Source organism: Corvus hawaiiensis, chromosome 3 (genome assembly GCF_020740725.1).
Source record: "Corvus hawaiiensis isolate bCorHaw1 chromosome 3, bCorHaw1.pri.cur, whole genome shotgun sequence".
Lineage (NCBI taxonomy): Eukaryota > Metazoa > Chordata > Aves > Passeriformes > Corvidae > Corvus > Corvus hawaiiensis.
The window spans coordinates 36,894,037-36,916,123 of NC_063215.1; the positions used below are offsets into that span (position 1 = coordinate 36,894,037).

The 22,087-nt window shown below is 40.8% G+C and overlaps 1 long non-coding RNA gene and 1 other non-coding gene across 7 annotated transcripts; both read right to left on the reverse strand.

Moving 5' to 3' along the window:
* Positions 1–14,319: 14,319 nt before the first annotated feature.
* LOC125323194 lies at positions 14,320–20,953 on the reverse strand. 6 transcript variants are annotated; one of them, XR_007202411.1, is made up of 8 exons: positions 20,852–20,953; positions 19,859–20,082; positions 19,056–19,105; positions 18,510–18,579; positions 17,876–17,953; positions 16,600–16,629; positions 16,224–16,276; positions 14,320–15,681 (listed from the first exon to the last, which is right to left on the reverse strand). It is a non-coding gene; the product is annotated as an uncharacterized LOC125323194 (long non-coding RNA). The 6 variants fall into 6 exon arrangements; XR_007202413.1 differs by lacking the exon at positions 20,852–20,953 and adding an exon at positions 20,290–20,831; XR_007202409.1 differs by lacking the exon at positions 19,859–20,082 and having other exon boundaries at positions 20,852–20,949.
* LOC125324261 lies at positions 15,898–15,968 on the reverse strand. The gene has a single exon (XR_007202899.1). It is a non-coding gene; the product is annotated as a small nucleolar RNA SNORD50 (small nucleolar RNA).
* Positions 20,954–22,087: the final 1,134 nt, after the last annotated feature.

Genomic DNA, 22,087 nt, shown 5'->3' on the forward strand with positions numbered 1-22,087 from the left:
GGGGCGCCCCGGAGCTCCAGCGCCGGAATGCTGTAGCACGCCCCCAGGAACGGGGCCTTTGCCCCGCAGCCACGCTTGCAGCGCAGCCTCGGTGGCGATTTAACTTTCTCCTGATGGCTCCACTGGAATGTGGGTCTGCCCGCAAAGCGCTGTCAGAGGCGGGTTTCTTGCTGGAGGGATCCTTGTTACACACTTCGGAGTCCCAGTTCTGAGCACGTCGCGCTTGCACACCCCACACGAGAAACATGGAAACCAACCTACTGATCTCTGCCAGATCTGTATGTCCAGATAAAGACAGCAAAACGGAGGCAGGAAGGCACATACAGTATTACTCACTTCCCCAGAGGCAGCTCAGCCACAAGTTGAGCAGCGCCTGCTGCCCCTGAGCCTGGCCGAATACTTCCAGCATATCTCCAGTGCTTTAAAAACACTTGAACCTGTGCAGTGGAGCAAGCACAGACAATTACAGGGTTAGCTCACTGTCAACAAATGCTCACATGCTGGTGTACAAGTATGTGAAACTTGTATTCGGCGATAGAAGAAGAAAAAAAAAAAAAATCTCTTCAGGTATTCGATGCAGTAAGACTTCATTAAAAGCTGGACCACTCCACAGATTTGTTTGGAACAGTAACAAATACAAGGCAGCTATACACTATCAAATAGTCCAGCTAATTTTTAATTCAAAAATTTGATAAAAGTTAATTTTTACTCTAACTTTTCCCCACCTTTAAAAAAACAAAACTTCCTGAAAAAGAATTAGTAAAACAAAAGCAAACTTTTTCTTTTTGTTAAAAAACCTGAGTGGTATTTTAAACATATGCTTTATAAACATACACTTTTTCTCCCTTCAAAAGTTAGTAACTTTCTCTAAGAACATAGCTGGGCAGTGAAAGTAATATTCTCAAAAGCAAGTCTGGGGAGCATTTTTCCAAGTTTCCAATTTTTCCAGATTTGGAGCATTTGCACCAAAGCATGTTGTTTTCAGATGTTTGCAGAAGGTGTTTCAGTGTTACGTTTGTAGTACAGATGTGGTCCCAAGTATTATCTAAATTTCATAAATGCATTTGTTCTCTGGAACTAATGGAAACAGTGAAAAATCATAGAATTATTAGGGTTGGAAGGCACCTCTGGAGATTATCCAGTCCAACCCCCTGCCAAGGCAGGGTGACCTAGAGCAGGTGACCCAGGAACATATCCAGGTGGGTTTTGAGTGTCTCCAGAGAGGGAGATTCATGACCTCCCTGGGCAGCCTGTTCCAGTACTCTGCCACCCTCAGTGTAAAGAAATTCTTCCTCATGTTGAGGTGGAACTTCTTGTGTTTGATTAAGATTCTCTGTCAGTCGATCTGATTAACTGTAGGTGGCAAACTCCTGAGAAAGGAACTCCTGCTTTCAGGCCCAATTTTGAGGAAAACTTTTTAATGCACTTAACTTTTTCCTCCATAAAACAGAAGCAAAAACAATAAAAAGACTAGGATTAATGCAGTGAACAGATTTGCACCATCATTTAAAATAATAGCTAACCCAGAGTCAGAGTTGCAATTATTTGATCCTTTGAAATTTTACATAGAAAGCAGGAAGCACAGAGTCTGACACGCAGTTCCTCCAAATATAGCTCCATTATTAGCCCTAATATCAAAGCCAAAAGTGGCATGTCCAGGAAAACCCTGAGATTAGTTCAATTGGGTAGAGCATCGTGCTAATGAGACCAAAGTCATGGGCTTGATCTCTGCATGGGCTATTCATTTAAGAGCTGGACTCGGTGATCCTTGTGGGTCCCTTCCAACTCGGAATATTCTGTAATTCTGGGACAAGATCCATGAAATTAGTGGGATTTTTTTTCTTTTTAATCATGTAGAACATTGATTGAAAAAATACTCTTGCCAAGAACATTTACAGACACTTACCTGGTGACTTAGACTTACATGAGAAACTTCTCTGCACATGCCTGGAAGTTTTGACAGCTTGTCACAATAATTAAAGTTGTGTTGATTCCTAAATTTTCCTGGTGTATGAAAACCCTGTCTGCTTCTGTTCCAGTTTTAACCATTGTAGAACCACACTGAAGCCCACAGCTGGACTTCAGCACCTCCCAGCACACCCATGGTAAAAACAGTGATTACAACAAGACCAACTACAGAGTAGCAGAGATAAAGCAGTGAAAAATAAATTTAATTTGACTAGAAGACTAAGAGACTATTTTTTGCTTTGGAACTACTTACACACAGTTAAATAATCATATCCTAAACAAAGAATAAAAATCTAGGAAACTCAACAGGAATCTTACCTTCAGTTTCTATGATGCCATGCCTTTCCAAAGTGTGTATTCATTGGAAATACAGGCTTGTCTGTAGAATTCACTGTACTTGAGCTATGAAATGCACCAGCTACAGCACTAGAGAGGTGGATCACTCTGGTCATGCAGCAAATGTCATCGCTCATAATAATGAAACAAGCCCCTTGTGCTGTGTCTGCCACAGCAGAATTCTGAGATGAATGAGCCACTCTTGGGGTTTCTCAGCAATGTGCTTTTCCCAGCCCTTAGTCTCGTTGGTAAGGCTGCCAAGTTATTAATACATCTATGTATTATAAAGATATTTAACTTCAGGAAAGGATTGCAGTTTGCATCTTATTCGGTGTAGTGCACAGTTGGCTGGTGGCCTATTTGCCCTGCGAGATCCTTGGTAAAATAAAGCTATTTGAGGAAAAACCTGTTTAATTAAAAGTTTGTTCAATTTCTTCATTCTATCAAATTCTCTGCCTTAAAAGATATGAAATGCAAGGCCTGTCTCTACTAAGAAAAACAAGTCAGAAATCAATGAAAAGGAGATGAATCACATATATGAAACTTTCTTCCGAAAAAGTACTTTTCATGTATGACTGTCTCAGTCTTTAATATGCAGATTTGAGAGTCCTTCCATTCTATAAAAAGTAGCTTATGATCTAAAATTGATTTCAGCAAAGAAACTTTACTAACATAACTAATGGTAATATTTTCTTTTAACATTCTTTCCAGTTATATCCTTTGTGCACATTCAAACTTTTTCAAAACTAGGCAGGGTAGTACTTTTTAAAATCAAGGTTAATCCCCCTTATATTTAAACTGCTTCTAAAGTTCTAACTTTGACTCTGCTATCCCTTCAAACATTCCACTTCTTCCAACTAAGTCAGGAAAACAAAAGGAGCAAAAAAAGCATTTGCAAATCCAGTATGATTCACAGCACCAGAGGCAATGGGCACAAACTGAAACACTCTGAACATCAGGAAACACATTTTCACTGTAAGAGTGACCAGACACTGGCATCAGTTGCCCAGGGAGGTTGTAGTGTCTCCATCCTCCAAGATATTCAAAACCTGTCTGAACATGGACCCAGGCAACTAGCTTTAGGTGGCCCTGCTGGAGCAGACAGATAGATTATGTGATATAGTTCTTTACACTGGATCTTTACAAATCCAGTTCTATCCATGAATTGATGCTTCTTTCTTGAAACTTTTTAAAGACTTCCCCCCCCCCCCCCCCCCACCTCAAATCAAAAACCCAAAGTAACCAAATTTTAACTAATTTTTAATTCTTATAGTTCTACAAGATGGAAGAGGAGTCTGATCCTATAGACTTGACACGATGCATTTCAAGCGTTTTGAGGTTGAAATCACCTGCATTCTGCTAAGTATTTGCCCAGATAGTTGCAGGCAGAGAATAAGCCTGGCAATGAGGAAGAATGGGGCTCTCCCAGGAATTCTTGTGGTGTTGAGTTCAATGTATAGACAGAAGGTCTTAAATTCTTCTCTCACTTTTGTTTTACCTCCATGCTATAGCCACACTGCCAGTGAAAGAAAGAGTATCGAACTGCTCATTTCTGTAAAGTAACTATGTTTTAAGTCTTTTTTTTTCTAATATCAGTCACTGTTTTTTCCTCTTCCCAGTCAACATCATCCCCAAACACACAGGTACCTCCACCCCAAACAAAACACTCCAGGGCTGACTTTGTAAGAAAGAAGTACAAGAGAAGCAGCAGAAAGTAGTGTAGTTCACATTCTGTTAATACCTTTAGTTTTTTTCTAACTTAAGTTAGAAATTTTAACAGTTGTTTATCAGCTGAGGGTTCAGAGCAATCACTGTAGAATGCAATGTATTTGCAGTATGCTGTAGGCTAATGTGTAAGTATTGAAAGAGGAGTGGAGGAGGAGAGGACTCTATTTTTGCATGCTCAGAAGACAGTGAAGTTGCTTCCACGTGTATTGTGGAAATGCCATCTGAAAGCCATCCCAAACTGACTATTGTCACTCAGAAAACAGGCCCAGCCTTGCAACAAAGAACTGCAAATGCCATATGCTTACTGGCAAAAAAGCAGTGCTAAGTTACTCAGAACCTGTATCTTCAGTACAGACAGGACAGATGAGGAAACCTAATGCAGGCCTACAAGTCAGAGGTGGCATGCGGAAAACTAGAGAATAACTGCTCACTCATTCTTCCAGCAGAAGAACTAGGAAACATTAAATCAAACAGGCAGATAGCCAAGCAAAACCTGCTAATTTTACACACATGCAGCTAAAGCTAGGGAATTCACTGGCACAGGAAGCTGTAGGTATTTCCACAAATCCCCAAAGTAACTAATTAATGCAAGAAACACCCATCTAAAATTGTTAAATGAAGACATAGCGATATCACCCCAATTTATATTTTGCAACAGATACTAGTGGAGGAATTGCATAAACTGGGGGAGCATACCAGAACATACTATCATATCTATGCTTGCCCTATCTTTGTATTTTTCCGTTAGCCAATACCCACTACTGGAAACTGAATATTGGTCTCAGCTCTTCAGTCTAACAATTCAAATACCTTGTCATTGCAGCAAGCAGACCATGCAATCACTAATCTGTTCCTTTCTTCCCAAATCCTTTCCACTTCCTGGAAAAGTATACATGCAAATGTTCCTCTTCCTCCAGATTCCCTCTAATCACATACTCCTCTTCCCACTATAGATAGACTTATAAATAACAAGCTTCCTATACAAATAGCCCACAAGTTTATCAAGGGTGAGGAAACTATGGAAAAAGGCTTTCCCAATCTGACAAAAAAATACTGCTTTACTATTGCTGTGGGTACAAGGGTGGGAGCTAGGACACAACTTCTGCCTTTGCCATTCCTGTTATCCAAAGCATTTGATGCTTTAAAGCTCTTAGAGGAATGCTGCCATTAGGTCAGTGCCTGGCAAAACTCCACGGAAAGAGGAGACAAGATATTCAGCAAAGAAGTGACAGGAGAGTTACCACATATACTGCCCTATTTTCATCAAATTAGCATGGAGAGGTTGGAGAAAGAAGTTTCCTCCATGTCCTAGTGCATTCTGCCGTATGAGAAGGACTCATGCAAGAGAACTGCAGAGAGCATTCCTTATCAGCATCCACATTCAAAACATCTCCGAGTCACCTCAGGACAGTAGTGCTGTCCTGTCCACTTGCGCAGTGCAAGGTAGCCAAGTGCTGAAGCTGCAACTCACTGAATACAGCCACAAATGAAAGTGTCAATAGAGAACTTACTGCTGTATTTAGACCTTCCTTCACCCCAGACACTCATCCAGCCTGGCCCTTATGTCCCTGTACTGCCTAGCAGCCACATAAGGGTTCCCGTACTTGGCACCCTTGTAAAAGCCAGCTGGAGGAAAGAGACCCTTGGGATCTACTTAACCTCATGTAAGTTACTTACTGCATTAAGCCCATCTCCGAAGGCAGACAGCATGTCAGTGGGTCACAGAATGTTCTTCTCCAGCTCCGGGCATCTTTCCCAGGAGAGGAGAGCACAGCACACCACAGACACAATGGCCACAGCCATACAGCAGATGGGACAGGTCATGGGCTGTTCTCCAGCTGTAAGGCAAATATGGAGAACACAGCTTGCATTCCCACAGCTAAGCTCTCACCCACCCTGACTTCTAAGCCATGCCCAAATATTAAACTGGTACCCAGGCTTTAGCTGTCAGACTGCATTAACCCTTCCTGGCATGGATAATCAGTTGCCAGAAACTGGGCTCATGTCCCAGGCCTTTTTAGTTGGCTAGTAATCACATGGCTGATTACTCAGGAAAGTGTCTGATGCAGCAGTTGCAATACACAGCTTTCAGGTCAAGTGTTCCAGGCTACTTAACATGTAACCAAAGAACCTAAAAATCCTTTCAAGCATGGGTGCGCCCAAATAACCTTGTGTCTTCAAGGTCCTTTTAAGAATAGAACAATCTCTCACACACACACACATTTATGACCCTTGCCAGTGCAAGACAGAAGTGACTACCAAAATGCAGCGTTTCTGCAGATCCCAAGAGCAGACAATACAACCATTTGTGTACAAATGGTTTTCTATTTTATATTTTAAAGATACCTGGAGAATGCTGCCCTAAGGGAATTCTCATTTACAGCACAAACATCAGACCAGAGCACAGGGATGAAGAGCTCTTACTGTATCAGTACCTCAGGCTGTGCTTGCTGCTTTTCAATAATCTTCTTTTGGAAGATCTACTCTCTACTACATGGGCCTTGAGTGATACCTTAATTAGATCTTAACCTAAAATAGAGCTTCAGCACATGTCTATAAGTTTTCCCTTTCCAACTTGTGCAGCATTAACCAGGAATCTCTTCATTGTTTTGCACAGGGCAGTGCAGGCAACATAACCTGTGCTCAAACCTGAACAAATTTGTAATGTAATACGGTACAACTAATGCAGCTGTATTGTGCTGCTAGAAGCACAAGTTTAGTTCTTTAGAGAAGCAAAGTTTTAATTTTACACAGCAACTGGTAACCAGAAAAAATAAATTGCTATTCTGTGATCTGCAGGGGACAGATAAAGAGCATTATACTTTTAATCTGCTTTTAAAAAAAATTTCAATTAGCTTTGATCCTGTAAAAACATAAAAGGTTGTTTTTTCTTTTTTGAAGTTTAGATCTTAAAAGTAGTGGCAACTAAGAACATTTACAGGGAAGTTTCATTTTGAAAACTTGAAACTCTTAGGGTCAAATAAAAAAAATTTCTCAGTTTATGACTAGTTAAATACCTAGCTGATAAATCTGTGAACTTTTTTATTAACACCTTTAATACATTTAAATTAACCAAAACACTTCTAATAGCTCTTGTGTTCTCCAACTGGAGTTATGTACCAACAGAGAGCAGTGTTTGGAGGCACATATTGAACAGCAAGAGGAGTCAATGCAACTGTGTGAGAACATACATTTTTACTGCCAATACATCAATTTTTAGTTTACAGCAGAATCAATAGATATCTGAGCATGTTCATAAAAAACAGTTAAAATCACTGATGACAGTTAACTGCAGAAGTTTCTGAATTCTTTCATACCCTTCCAGGTCAGGCGTTTTTAGATTTTACTGCCACATCCACAGCAATAACTTCGTGTCTCACAAGAAAAATGATAAAATAATTCTTACCCAAGAGATCATCTTATGTACACTAAAAGGCAAAGGTTTGTAATTTAGTGCCAACTTTTAATTTAAACCCTTTAAACATCTATTAAAAGTTCAGTCCTGGTTAGTAAATTTGATGCATGAAAACTGTTAAAAAATTTCAGATCAGCAGTATTGATACAGACCTGCTGCAGCCAAAAGAGGCAGTGAGGAACGTGCAGAATTTTTTTTAGTCTGAAAGTATTTCAAACTCCTCCAGTGTCAGTGCACAATGGAAAAAAATTAGAACCAGAACTAAGAAGGGAGGGCTATTAAATTCAAAACTTTTGTAAGCTATACACAAAAAACCCCAACCTAAACCAAAACAAAAAAACAACACAAAGAACCCCAAACATGAGACATTCTCAGCTTGGAAGTTCACCTGCTTTCTATAACTCAGCCAAGGTGACACAAATGGATTCTTCCACCCTTAGGCTGATGATAATAGTGCTGGTAACACATTAGCTTTCCCTCTCAGCATCTGACACCCCAACTGCTAGTCATATTTTTTAGCAAGCAGTGAGTCAACGCACCCCAACAAAGACTAAGTTCATATGAAGGTTAAATCCCAGCAAACGGGGAGACTATCTCAGCCAATCACAGAAAGCAAATACTTCATACCTTGCTGTTGCTTGGCCCAAGACAATAATAATATAATATAGACAATATTTTCTATATTATTTATCTTAAACACCAAAGTTGAGCAGTAGGATTAGACTGTATATGAAATCAAGACAGCCCAGGAATTTTCTAAAACCTCATTATCGTACTTCTTTTGGAAGCTTTACCAGAAGCTCAGAATGTTTTGCTTCCAGGGCCAGATGCCAATTCTGCTGATAGTTCTTTTTGCTGCTGCTATAGAAAAGGCTGTCATCTTCACAGACGTTAATTTCTGCCTTTTTAATGAATTTGAGGTGCCTGTTTCCCAGCCAAAATTCAAAACAGTCAAGGAGAGAAGAGCAAGTTCAACAGAGCCTATTTCTGCAGAATTGAGATATTTCTGAAAAATGGTTATGGCTTTTTGGAAAATACTATACAAAGTACAGTTGAGTTTTAGCCCTGTTACATTAATTGTGAGTAGTAAAGATTTTTATTTAAAATAATACTGAGCATCCATTTTTTTTTTGTAACTCCTACTTTATAGCCTGAAACTTTACAGCAGAGAGCTCAGTATGAACACAGAAGCAGAGAAAAGTGTGTCCCTTCCATATCTGAAACAACCTGAAGCCCAGCTAGCTGTCCTTGCTGACAGATATGCAATTTACCTCATAAGCGACTCTTATTTGCAGGCTCTGTCTCTGATTTCTGAGGAGCAAATCACATCAATTACAGGACCTGGTCTTGTTTTTAAAACTCATCATGTATTTCAATTTCATTATTATCTCCTTGAGTCCCAGAGATCTTTCTTTTTTTCCCTTTACAGAAGTTTCATATATTATTACAGCCCTTCTAGGATTAATACTGAATGCTTATGTAGTAGTCTTATGGAGTTTTGTGGTTTTGCCATGGTTCTTGGGATGTTTAATACATAACTCTTACAAGGAAAGAAATACAGGACTAGTATAGAAGAGGAGGAATAGTATCTTTAAGAGATTGGGACAAAACTGAGTGCAACACAAAAGTTATGGATACCAAGGTCCCAACCTTGGCCCAGAGTAAGAAATCTTATGCTGGGAGGTAGAGCAGATTATCTGTGGGAGATAGAGCAGATTATCTGTGGAAGCTTGAGCTTTCTATAAAAGATGTAACTTCAGGAAAGACCAAATATGCATACTCCTTTTGTCATTTAAAATGCATTTTACTAGTTGAGAACCAACAATACTTCAGGCTTTCCTGGTCACACCTCAGTGAAGAAATCACAACTAGAAAACCCCAAGCAGCCCTTAGGAAAAAACAGCAGATAAGACCAAGAGAGACAGAACACCTCCATGAGTACTACCTCAGAATAACAGAATTCCTCTTTTTCTTCTCTTATAGGTAGGTGAGGGTACAAGAGTTTCATTACAGTGAACCCTCCTCATCGTGTCAAGTTTCTTCAACAAAAACCCAAAGCTAAGTAGCTATTTCCTTTGAAAGTTAGTGCTGTCAGGCAACAGCCATCAGGAAGTCAATGGTCCTTACACCACAGGTCTCTTCACATCTGTAGCTCCTGGCAAATCATATTTGTTCATATTTGTAAGGTAAAAGCTTTGAATTTTCCCATATCCACCCTGGCTCATAAAGGGACTGCACTTTTATAGAAAATATATCAAGCAGTTGCTACAATTCAGTGTTCAGTGTTACTTTTTCAATTATAAAACTAGAAACTACATAATACTCTCAGGAGAAAGTACTCATACAATCTCCAGTCATCTTCTCATAGCATTTAAAACCACAGCAAAACACCTCGCAGTCAACCCCTGGCAGAGAACCACAATATTAAGATCTCATGGAGAAAAAGGCTTCCAGCAGCTTTACAACCTGTATGTCAAATTAGCAGAAACTATGAAGAACAACTTTGCACTAGCAACAGAAATTAAGTTGAAGTACATGTCAATGAAAAGAAGCCAATTCAGACAACTGTAGAGTACTACTTCAGAAACATTTTCAAAAGCCTAGACACTCTTCCCTGCCATGTGATACTGTTTATTATAAATTACTATTTCAAGATGTTTTAGAGGTAACTCCTGTTCCTGCCGTTAAACATTTTATATTATGTGGTTTATAATCTGTGAAACAGGAAGAGGGGAAGGAGCACTAACTCCCACAAAACAAACTTCTCTGTTCGCAGTAGCAAATGGACAGTTCAAAAATTTTATGTAATCGAACTACTTTTAGAAAATGCTTATTCTAATATACTCTGGGGATTGAATAAGCATACCCTGAACTGTTTCAGTTATGAAGTCAAAATGACGTTAAGAACTGCCACTCACCATGTTTCAATATTGTACTTTCCTGGTAGCATGCATGAAACGAAAGACAGCCATTTTGCTTGCATTTTCTGCTGCAGAAAATGACCTAACTACTAGACAGAGCTAACACACCACCATGGTTTCAGCTGGGTTAGTTAGTTTTCTTCTTAGTAGCTGGTACAGTGCTGTGGTTTGAATTCAGTATATGAAAATGGTGTTGTTAACACTTTGATGTTGGGGTAGCACTATGTAGCAACAACCAAAAGTCTCTGCCAGTGAGGAGGGGCTCAAGAAGCTGTGAGGGAGCAAGGCCAGGACAGCTGACCCGAACGGGCCAAGGGGATACTCTATACTAGCATGTCATGCCCAGTATATAAACTGGGGGAAGCTGGTCAGGAGGCATGGATCATTGTTCACGCTGGGCATGTTAGGAGGCCATGAGCAATTGTATCATGTATCATCACTTGCCTATCTTGGGGTTTCCTCTTTGTTGTCTTCCTTCATGGTACAATTATTAATTTCAATTCTGTTCTTATTTCAACCCATGGCTTTTACCGTTCTTCGTATTATCCTCTCCATCCTGCCAGAGCAGGTAGGATGTGGTATTTAGTTACTGGCTGGGGTTAAGCCTCGAGGTACACAAAAGAGTTTAAGTCTCAAGTGTTTTTCTCAGGACCCTAGTATCTGCAGTACTCCTCTCTGATTGAAAGAAACTAAGGTAAGCCTAGGTCAAATTATTTCCTATTTTGTCAAGGTAAGATGAAACGCTCAGATTTAACAATAGCTGTATATTCTTCTTCAATGATCTTAAGACAATTTAAAAATACCTTTACTTTTCAATCAGCTTACCAATTTCCAAGTAAGGCCTAAGCATTTGTTTTATTACAGTCCATTCATCTCTACTTTCCACATAAAAACAGACTGAACTTCATTTTGGGACAGATATTAATCATTCCTCCCCTGCCACTACAAAACTAGTACCATTGTTGCTGGGAAAGTGCTCCTTCAGTTATGGAGAACTCCATCTTCAGGGAAAAAGATAGCGTTTATTGGTCTGGTGAGAAGCCTGAAGTGTAGCTCAGGGCTAAGAGCACACATCAGTACTTCAAACTTTCACCCCCACAGCTCAATTTAACAGCAAAGCTGGCCTAGCACTGGGGGGCCTTCAGTGAAGTCACTGAACACTGTTTTCAGTAACATGAGAATCGAAAGTGACATCAGCGTCAAAGAGGGGGGGGAAAAAAAAAAACCTTTACTTCAGCCCCCTCCCAATCCTCCCCTCCCTACACTTAAACATACCCAGTACTTCATCTATTGTACAGCCTACATATCATTCTTGTTTCAAATATTTTTAAATGGACATAGCTCATAATTGCCAAGTAGCACTCAAATACAAATGAAAATCTCAGGAAATTCCCAAGAAAACTGCTGGAAAGGCTCTCTATACTTCTCCTGTTCCTTATATTGGTCATCCTCAGACAGAATACTGAACGAGGCAGACTTTGTCCCACTCAATACAGCCATTCTTCTGAGCATCAAACACCACTTTGTCCTCCGGAGCCTGCAGGAAGTTTGAAACAATGGCAGAGTAGTACTGTCTTCATAGCCCTGATAGCTCAACTGGACTATCAACTAAAAAGCCACATGATGTTTGAAAGGAAACAGAATTCATTACTTTAATTGTACTTTTCCAGTTTATATCCTCCCAGGGAAAGACAAGAGCAGACAAGCAAAAATGCTTGTAACACCGGTTTTAACACCAAAAAGTAGAGAATGCAAATCATCAGACATACATTTACATAGTATATGAAGCCTCCATGTGTACTCCACCCATCTGAAATTACCATTTTTCTGTTAAATTCATTCATACTCCAGATTGTAGCTCAAACTTTGTCCTCTGGGACAAAGGGAGGGGCTGTGAAGAAAAACTACCAAAGTTAGGGCCAAACGCTCTTCAATATTAAGAATACCTTTCCTTGGGGAAGTCAAACACTTGCTCACTCTGCTGTGTGTCCGTGTTTGAATGCCCTATGGAATGCTTTTCTTTACCAACTGGTATTTCCTTTCAATGCTGGATTTTAATTAGCAGAACACATACCCCAAACTTTGTATGGCAAATTTATAGTTAAGAGCTTTCCTGCTCTAGATGGCAGGAACCCCAACACCAGCACACTATGTAGCTGCAGCCACACACTCCTCTGCAGGATGGCAGCCTGACACACAGCTTACACTGGAATTCCTGTTCACTGGGATCTGATACTTCAAGCAGGTGTCACACCAGCACTGGCATTCATAGCAGTGTGGGTGCTGTGCCTAGATAACCACTGCTAGCTTAGTTTCACTCACTTGCAACTCCTGATTATAGATCACAGTCTTCACCAGTAAGACAAGTTCTTCAGCAAGACAAAACCTCCCACTTTAATAGGACCTCATTACTTCAATACTAGCAAAGCATTTATGCAGAGCTACTCTTCAATCTTCCTTGCGGATGCAAGGTACTCCTCTTGCTTATAAGCACTTGTTTAATTACTAAGGCTCTGCTGTTTTTGCCCAGTTACTAAGACTGATAAATGGCAACATTCCAGAACAGTTTGTCTAACCACCGATTTCTTGGCCTACAGCCCAAGAGCCATGTGACACTTTTAAGCTCACCACTGATGATGGTTAATGGAAGACTTCACTGCACTAAAGCAGCAAAGTGCTCTCATGCTGTTTACTGCAGTCTTAAAGCTTTAAGTCTAACAGTTTTGTAAACTTTATCAAAGTGCTTTTGCAGAGAGAAATCTCATGCCACGTGTTCCAAATGTGTCACACAGTAACTTTTCACAACTACATCTTGGTATCTCACTTTTACTCAAATTATTATTTGTAATTACTGTATTACTCAAAACAGACCTAAATCCACAACTCGTTTGAAATATATTAACCCACTCCCACAAGGCAAAAAAGCCAGTTTCCATCTTAAAATTGGTTATAAAAATGACCTTCTGTAATTTTCACTGGTCTCATAAACCAAAACCTCTGGAACATGTCATGGTTAAAACATTTCTTCACTTTTGTAAATGCTAGACTCCCTACACCACTAATACACTTTTTTTAAAAATTGGCTATCAATTTTCTGTAGCTCAAAAGTACAGGATCATTCCTAGGGAAGGTTCTGCAGCTCAATATTCAATATGCCTTACCATTGGCCACATCTACCTTTTTTATATGGTGAGGCCAATCTTTTTCATGATTGAACATCACACTTTGAGACAGGCCTCCACCACAGATATGCAGTAACTTTATCTGGCACCCTTTATCTATTGCTGCCTATTCTACCTCTGAGACCATCCCCAATGCATGTTTTAGAATATACAGAACAAGATTAAGTACTTTGGGTACCTAAAGTACCACCCACAATGCTGAAACTTGAGTCTTCTATTTCATCCACAGCACAAGATAAATGCACCAAGTTTACTGCATATACACAGCATTCCTTTTAAAGGCTTTAACACCTTGTATTAACATCAGCTCAAAAGATTAAAGATGCTCCAAAACACATGCCACTCTTCAGACTCTAATGAAGTTATAGATCCCTTTGAATATCTAACAAAGTACTTACCAAATATTGCTGCTCTAGTAACCATCTCTGCTGTTTGACATCTTAACATCCAGAAGAGACAAACCTAGCTAGGACTGACAACTTTTGCACTTGCCATCCAAGCAGCTCCACTAGATGCTGTTAACAGCACCCAGACTTTTCGCAGAACCGCAGTGGGCAGAAGATTGAGACTGATCTTACCTTCCCACCTCTTAAGTACATAACCAGTAGTTTTTGTCCTGGAGCCACTCGAGCACAACATGAAGCATCACATGCCCAGTACATGCTGCACCAGAGAGCACAACAAGGCCAACGTTGCTTATATAGCTCTTGAGAAGTACAAGCAGTTGAGGAACACCGTGCTGTGATTCACACCTCATCTGCAACAGCCATGACTGTTAACATCATTATCTTTATTCAAAAGCATGTACAAAACATGGCACATGGAAATATGTACCACTCTCAGTAATGTTGGTTAACAGAAATAAATCCTGTTGAAAGCAATGGAAAGCTATTTTCTAGTGAATTTCTGCAGATCTTGGTATTTAATAGACTTATTTACCATTCCTTGCTGAAAAGGTGCAGCCAAAGTAGGTGGCCACTGCTTATTATTAAGCAAACCACAGGAGATGCTAAATGACCCAATGCACTCCTGGAGTTAAGTCAGATCCTTAGCATCCACTTTAGTAGTCTGATGGATACTTATTTTTGACATTTCCAATGTTTTATATACTGCTCCTGGTAGTGTTTTGTACTTCATGATACTGCTTTGACAGAAAATTGGACTTTACATGGAATTTGTCACTGACAAACAGGGACACCCCATGAGCTATAGGGCTGTTTTATGTATTTCAGACCATTTCAAAATGATTCAGAAATAGTGTGTCTATCAATTTTCAGTTTTGCCATTCTTGTGTTTCTGCCCTTATAAAGAATTCCTGACAATAAGGCTTGACAGTCATGCTTCAAGGCCAATTTCATTTTTTGTACACCATGAGTTGTCTTTAAATTTACTTGGTAAACAATTTATGATCCTTCATTCCTCTGTGGAAATGACAGTTTGCTGAATACAGCAAATATGCTGCTACTGGGATACAGCACCATTACTTTTCAAGTGACTGTTTGAAGCCCAAGGTCTAATGTATGTAACTCTTTTCCCACTACCAACCTCTTTTCCCGACAGAGCAAACAAGTACTGTTGCCAGTGTATTCCTCAAAAGGCAGTTCCACTGTTATGGTACTAGTCTTCTTTTATTGACTGCTGAAGTGGCAGTCAACAAATGCCCAACTCCTCACTCCCTCACTAGATACAGTGACGCAAGCTGTAGACATTGTCTTTTTCTTTGCTTTCACCCTGTCTTTACAGGGCCTGCCTGTGAGCTCTACTCTTGAGTCATCACAGATCTTCAGTATCTGCAAGACTGTGTACCATATGGTATTTTAAAAGGGTAAATTAATCAAGGGGTTTTCCATGTACTGAAGCTCAACACTTTTCCCTAGTATTACTGCTATACTTCCTAGAGAAGACAGTTCAGTAGCTTGGAAAGACAGTGTTTTAAATATGCAGAGACAGTAATTGTGGTCTACATGCAGTTTCTGAAAACAGCATCCTCTAAAATTGCAGCTGTTTCAGCAGGCTTTTAAAAGCATGGCATCCCACTCCAAGCCACATCATCTCTTCAGGTGTTACACCTCCTTCTGGTTACATCATCCACATTTGTCAGGCAGTTCTGACAAAGTGTTCCAATTCATCACTGAAAAAGGAGAACAAGATCTAAGTAAAATGGTTCATTCAAGGGAGAAATTTCAATTTACAAGTAAGCACACAACAGTTTGTATTAAGATGTTGCTATTTCTGTAAAAAACAAAAAAACAAAAAAACTCCAAAAAACCCAAAGCAAAACAAGAACTAAACCCACAAAGACAGTTTAATGCTTTTCACAAAGTTTAAATCCAATTATTTTGGTCTCATCTCAGATGCCGGATCCATATGAAGTTTCTCAGCAAGGAATTCAGGTTCGGGATAGGTTCATCATAGATGAGACAAAAGCAGTACAGAAACAAAAAATTTAGTAGGGTTTCTGATGGCTTAGTTTTTTTATTGACAATCTTTAATACTTCTATCAGCACACACTGTATCTTGGGGAGGAAGTGCTTTTTAAATGCCAGCTATGACTAAACATATCAATTGATCAATTATGTTCATAACTGTCATAATGTAAAAAAAATCTGAACTGTAAGCACAGTTATTTAGAGTTAGAATGAGAAAATGTTTAGAAGCTTTTCAGTTACATACCTGAATAAGCCAAAAGCATTTGTTCCTATGTTGTTTCTATAAAAAACATTCCCCTGTAAGAAAGAACTTTGTTAGTTCAGAGAAGTTTTCTTTCATCACTCAAAATACAGCTTGCCATCTATTCAGCCTCTTGAATAGATGAAACTGCATTATTCAACGCATGTTGCATTAGTATCAGCACACTGCAAGTTCTGTGAAACTTTAATTGGAAGTATAGTCAAGTCACAGTAAGATTTGTTTTGCTTCTCTTGCCCAGCTATTGCTCAGCCTGGGTATGAACTGTGATAGGAAGGGGAAATTACACTTGATTATCAGGTTATCTGATACTGGTGATCTGCCTATCAGGATCAAAGATAGTGTTTATTGGAATTCATACCTTCTATTCAGAAGCAGCATTCAAGCATCTCTGTGAAGACACAAAATACACTGGTTAGTTAACATCAACAAGCTTTGCTACTTCCAGCTTTTCTCTAGGTCAGCTATGGAAGTCACTCCCCTTTTTAATTGCAACAGTGCCTGTCTAAACAATACAGCATTTTACAGGCAGCAAGTTTCACCCATACATTTGAGCTTCACATACTGGGACAAAACCTGTTGTTGAAAAGAAAGTACTCGTAGTATTTACCTAAGTATTTATTAAATTATTATTATTATTATTATTATATATTATTATTATATTATTATTAAATACTTATTACCTAAGTATTTAAAGGTACCTTTGAGTGGAATAAAATTACACATGTGTAGTAACACAGGAAAATTACAAGTTCTCACACTCTAGATTTTAACTTTTTAACTAAAACCAACCAGTGGATATACTCAAGCACCAGTACAGTAAAGTGAATTTCACTAAAAAATATGAAGTTCAGATACTTAAGTGGGAATGAAGTTCTTGGAGAAACCACTGCTAATATTCTTAATGCACAGTAAGCATTCGTGAGTGTTCTTTTTGCCTGCTCAAGTATACTATACCAGCCCTTGTGAAGTAGGTTATCTCTGGAGCTGAAACAGCTTTATTTTGAATTCACTATCATTTACCATCAAATTCCACCTCTGTCATTAACATGACTTTTCCTAAATGCCCACATTTAAGTGGGCCCTAAATTAACTGTCCTAAAAGGATCCAAGTGCAAACATCATCACTAGCTTTCAAACACCAGCAACACTTCCTGACCATACCTGGCTTATGCCTATTACTTACCCACTATAAGGCAGAATACCTGAACTAACACTTTCCCCTCTCTGCTCTTTAAAGATGTGAGCTTCTGCAATAGGATGTATTCGTGTCAACATGGACTTAGAGGTGGGTTCAAATAATGCACCAACATTCTTTTTCACAGCCTGGCGCATGCTGGCACCTCACTTGTACACAGCAGCAGTATTAAACCAACTGGGATGATTTATGATTGAACGATTAAGTGGTTTCATCTCAGTAGCCAGAGCCTTACGAAGCTTCTCATCAATGTATCAGGTTTGGCCGTTTCAGCAGGATTCACCACTATTCACAAATATCAGTGACTGGAAACTGTAACACCACTCATACCTTCATCTATTCCACAAAACAAGCTCTGTCTCTTTCATTATCAATGTACTGAAAAGGCAATACATTACAATCAACAAAAAGTTTCTGCTGTTTAATCAGTTAATATTACCTCTTATATTTCCTGTTGCAAGGAAGTCTTTCTTCAGGACATGTCACATTCCCATTACTAGAAACTGTTCATACCACTCTAGAAATTTGAGTAAAATTCTGAATTACAACAAGCTCATGAGTAATATAACACAAGCCAGTAAGAACAACCGAATTTTACTTTTTTAACAACTGGTTGTAAGCACTTGAGTCAAATAAAAATGAATACAGATCCTGGAGTTCCTTCTTTGAAAAAAGTGAGAATATTAACTATATGTTAAAAAAGTGAATACACATTTTTATTCAAAAATTGGAGCATTTGCTTATTTATATGAACAAGCCTTTAGATGCCCTGTTTTCTTTGACTAAACACTGTTTCATACTTATTTCCCAATAAAGTACAAAATCACAGTTAAAATCCATACTGAGGTAATGTTTAGATTTAGTATAAACACTTCAGAAAGGCATTTTACCAGCTCCTCCAACACAAAAACTATTCCAAATCCCCCCAGCCTACACAGCTCTAGACCATGTCAAACATGCCCAAAATATACCCATACCTCAATTTTAAAGCTAAGGACTCAACTAATTTGATCATATGCATATTTTGCTAATATTTATCATTAATTTATCCCCACCAATCATTCAAAACATACACAGCTTTCAGGAAAATCCACTTGTGTGTGCCAAGTATTCTTCTACTTGTGATGATCCTTCCATGAAGGGCTAAAATTAAAAACAAGCAAAAAGTATCTTTTAAACTAAAAAACAGCTCTTGCTGTGGTCTAGCATCATCTCTCATGTTACTATGTCAGAAACATGATCACCAAGCACTAAAAATTGACATTTTCATACAATTTAATACTCTTCTGGAACAGCCTATAATACGTGACAAGGTGAAGTTTTGTAAGCAAAAGAAGTCCAATTAAGAACTGACCTACAGGCTGACCTTAAAGAGCACCAAACCCCAAAATTATCAAATAATTACTTATCAGTTTGATGGCAATTATGAAAATGCAATGTAGTTTTTCTTTTTTGTCCTACTCAGTAGCCATACAAAGATGGCAACTCTCTGGCATTTCCCATACTTTTGGCAGACAAAAATACAGAAACCAAGTCATGAAACAGAAGTATTTATTGACTTGGTCAAAAATAGACACACAATATTACTAGACCAACATTAAAAATTCCAGAGCTGTTACCTTAATGTACAATGTACGTGACACCGCTGAAAACCTCCTCTCCATCGTACCTAAAAACAAACATGGACAGTCTTACAACTTGACATCAGCAAATTCGTATCACCAGGCCAGTACATCACACACATTATGAGGCAATAATCAACACGATCTCTAGAAGCAGCATGTTAAGTACTAAATCACAAGCTTGCAGGAGAAAAGCAGCAAGAACTGCAGTTTTAAACAAAGGAATTGCAAGTTACACCCACCTGAAACCCCATATTCAAAGCATTAGCAATAACTGCATGTACTCACTGTTAAACCTCAGTCCAAAGGTTTTTTTTAAACGAAAAATCGTCGTCTCAAGGTTTTAATCACTTTTAAGAACTGATTTAAGTTGGTTTAGAGAATTGTTTTAGCCATATAGCAATTATCAAAATCCACCAACTCAAGCAGCTTAAGAAATACATGACAAAGTATGCTTTGTCATATACATTATTACTTGAACATGCTTATTTAAAGTATCTCACTCTGTACTACATAGATCAAATAAACACATCAAGCCATAAAAGGTAACTCATCACACACTTCGCTTCAGATCACAAAAACAATTCAAGCTATAGAAAGCCTCGAGTTAAGTTTCCACTTCTCACGAGCAATAAACTTTATGCTTGAGTATAATAAACCCAATAATCAAGGGCTACTAATGGTCTAAGTTTCAAATATTTTACTGTTCAGTAATCTCCTGCGTGACACAGACTGTTAGACAAGCTAATTCAACACACAAAGAATGCACCTGACAATTTCCTATGCGAATCCAGCCATACCCTAATCTTTCCTTGCAGGTAAGAGCCTGGAATCCTGGATATATTTAGTGGCATTTCCTGTTCTTTCAGAAGTACTATGGGTTCAATGAATCAGCACTTCATGGAGGGGACAAAAAGGCATCTTAAGGCCACAAAAAGCTTCCGGGGAGGAGGTGTGCGTTTTCTTGGGGGGTGGGTGGTTTATTTCTTATAACATATCTCCCTTTATTCTGCTGTGTTATTGTCTTAAAAAAAAAAAAAAACATCATTAGGTATAACAGTAATCTAATGATTTACATTAAGTATCACTTAAATGTTGTGGGTCTTTTTTCCTTGGGGCGCTATGTGGATTTTACAATACTTTTATAGGTCTTCTGCTGTGGGGCAATGCCATAATCCTGGCGGCTGAGGCCTCCAAAATACATACAGGTAACACAAGCATGAGCACCAACCTTCTGCCACGTCAACAAGGCGGCTCCACCTTATTCAACATTTCACGCACGAATCCAGAGGACTGAAGGCCGTCCCACCGTGCCAGGGGCTGCCCCAGCCGCAGCTGAGGGCACAGCAGGGGCAGCACCCCCTCACCAGACCCGGCCGGAACGGGTGGGGATCAAAATGGCGCGGGCCCAGCAGCGCCACGCGGGCCACCACCGCCTACCGATCCCAGCCTGCCTCGCGCCCTGGGATGCGGCTTCCGGCAAGGAGCCTCCCGCGGGGCATGCTGGAATATGTAGTCCGCCCCCTCCGTCCCCTCGCACCGCCGCGGCTGCCAGCAGGGCACCGTGCACGGGCGGCTGCGGCCTCACAGCTGGATTACGGCTGCCTTACGCCTGGCTCTAGCCGCGGCTCCAAGGGTGAGAGCTTCACCCGCCAGCTCCTGCCTCGAGTGCTACGCAAGCGGCGCCGCGGGCGAGCCTCCCGAACGTCCGAGCACAAGGAAGAAGCCGCGGCTGCAACCCCCACCGCCCCCCGCCGGGACAGCGGCACACACTGCACTCCCCGCCGCCTTACCGCGTGCCGCACAGCAGCCGCTCCACAAGGAAAGAAGAAACGCGGGGCCGCGCGCCAGCTTTATATGCACGCTGCGGGGTGGAACGAGGATGGCCACGCCCCCTGCCGCGCGAGCCGAGGGGCGGAGACCCTGCGCGGCGCTGGCGCGGGAGCGCGCCTTGGTCGCGGGGGCGCGCGGAGGCGCGGGCGCTGCCGTGTGGTCCGGCCGCCCAGGGGCCGCCCCGCCCCGCGCCCCCGCCTCCCGCCGCTCTGGGACGGGAGGGGCGGGCACTGCAGCCCGCCTGCCGGTCACCGTGCTGTTCGCGCGTTTTGCGTTACAGGGTTCCGGTGTAAAACGCAGAGTGCTTTTAGGTGAGTTTTTAAAAGGAGGGCGGGAACTAGCCTCGTGCAGCTCTACCTCCCAAACTTAAAGAGTAGGTTTCCTGAAGAATCACAGCATCACTAAGGTTGGAAAAGACCTCTGAGATCATCGAATCCCACCTGTCACCGAACACCACCACGTCAACCAGACCACGGCACTAAGTGCCACATCCAGCGTCTCCTTAAACACTTCCAGGGATGGTGATTCCACCACCTCCCTGGGCAGCCCATTCCAATGTCTAATCATTCTTTTGTGAAGAAATTCCTCCTAATGTCCAACCTAAACCTGCTCTGGTGCAGAGGACTGTGTCCTCTTGTGCTATTGCTGATTCCCTGGGAGAAGAGGCTGACCCCCACCTGGCTACACCCTTCTTTCAGGGAGTTGTAGAGAATGAGAAGGTCACCTCTGAGTCTCCTTTTCTCCTGGATAAACAGCCCCCAACTCTCAATCACTCGCCATAGGACTTGTGCTCCACACCCTTCACTAGCTTTGTTACCCTTTTCTGGACACCCTCCAGCACCTCAATATCCTTCTTGTACTGAGGGGGCCCTGAACTGGACACAGTAGTTGAGATGTGGCCTCACCAGTGCTGAGTACAGGGGGACAATCCCTGCCCTCGTCCTGCTGGCCACACTATTGCTGATACAAGCCAGGATGCCTTCTTGGCCACCGGGGCACATGCTGACTCATGTTCAGCCACCAACACCCTCAGGTTCTTTTCCACCAGGCAGCTTCCCAGCTGCCCCCAGAGTGCGTACTTGTTTCTTATATCTATCTTCTTCTCCTGCTCCCTAGGGCTCCCAGCTGGTTAACCTTCTGAAGCTATGCCTTGATGCCTCAACTTTCCTCCAACTCTAATTAGATGTTTCTGACAC